This window comes from Oryctolagus cuniculus, chromosome 11 (genome assembly GCF_964237555.1).
Source record: "Oryctolagus cuniculus chromosome 11, mOryCun1.1, whole genome shotgun sequence".
Taxonomy (NCBI): Eukaryota; Metazoa; Chordata; class Mammalia; order Lagomorpha; family Leporidae; genus Oryctolagus; species Oryctolagus cuniculus.
This window is the reverse complement of record NC_091442.1, coordinates 46,873,857-46,875,552: the sequence shown is the minus strand read 5'-3', so window position 1 is coordinate 46,875,552 and position 1,696 is coordinate 46,873,857.

Genomic DNA, 1,696 nt, shown 5'->3' with positions numbered 1-1,696 from the left:
CACACACACACACGGACACCAAAATTAAAAAATGATAAGACTTAGAGTTGCTAAAAAATTGCTTAGGATTAAATCGAACAAAACACATCCAGAACTTTTATGTTAACAGCTGTATAATGCTGCTGAAAGAAATCAGTGAGGAACTAAATAAAAAGAGGACACATACTGTCTCTATGGATTGGGAGACTCCACAGAGCAAAGATGTTAATTCTCCCCCAGCTCACAGGCTCCATTTTGGGGAACTAGGCAGGAAGATTCAGTGAGAAGCATTGAGCTAGAATATTTTCTCAAGAGCTCTGTGCAGCCCTGCATTGTAGCTCTATTCCCCTTCTCTGTCAATCCAAGTATGCTCACTTTCCCATGATGCACCAATGCCTTATCCAGGACCAGGAAGGAGGAGAGACCATGATGGCCTCTGGAAGTTAAGCTCCACGTGGCTCCACCATGAAACCTCCAGAAAGTCTCACGTGCACTAAACTCCACTCTGCTTGTATATTCAGTGAGGAAGCCGCCCCTATCTCACAAAAGACGCTGATATCGTGGAAGCAGCCCTTCTTCTGCTGTTGGTTATGGGCCACACAGGTGGCTCCTCCTCTCGCTTCCTCCCATGGTCTCTCACAGAGAATGCTCTGGCCCATTCATGACCGATGTCTCTCCATGTGGGGTGGCCCCCCCACACGCCTGAGTGTGTATTCACTATCTCTCTTTTAGATAAACCCTGCTGTCACTTGGGCACTGTACCTATGCCTTGGTTTTGAATTCCTATCACTGTGCGGGCAAGAACTTGAAAAAGAAATTAACAGGTTGAATGTAATTCCTATTGAAACCGTATAAAGTTTGAGACACTATAAATAAGCAAGATTATTCTAAAAATTTATATGAAAAGGCAAAGGGACTAAGATAGTTCAAGCAATTTTGGAAAAGAAGAACAAAGTAGGGGGAATCATTGTATTGGATTTCAAGATTCTGAAGAGCTGGAAAAGTCGTAGGCACACAGACTGATGGATCAGACTAGGGAGTGTGGAAGAAGACCTGTACAAATATAACCTCAAATTTTTTGTTGTGGTTGCAAAGGTCATTCAATGGAGGGGAAATAACCTTTTCAACAAATGAGTGGACATTCATGGGCAAAATATGAACCTTGACCTAAGTCCCAAATCCTAGACAAAAATTAACTCAAAATGGATCATGGGCTTACGTGTAAAATGTAATGCCAGAAAACCTCTAGAAGAAAACATAAGATAAAATATCAGGGATTTAAGACTGGGCAGACTTCTTAGACTTGACACCAAAGGCAGGACCCACAAAGGGAAAAAAAAGTTACAAACCAGACTTGAGGAAAATCAAAAGCTTTTGCTCGGTGAAACACCCTGTGAATAGGAGGAACAGAAAAGTACAAACTGGGAGAATATGTTAGTAAACCACTTACCCAAATAGGACTAGCATGGTAGGTAGAATAAATAAAGATGCTTCCAAATGCAGCAAAGAAGTCTAAATAATCGTATTAGAAAATAGGTGTGATGGCATACACAAATGGCAAAGAAGCAGATGAAAAGGTCTTTGGAGAGGAGGGAAATTCTTACCCATTAAGGAAATGCAAATTAAAACCATGACAAATAGTATTGCTGCTCAAGGCTGGTAAGGATGCAGAGAAACCAAATCCCTCATAGCTGCTTGGTGGAAAGGTAAAAATGCT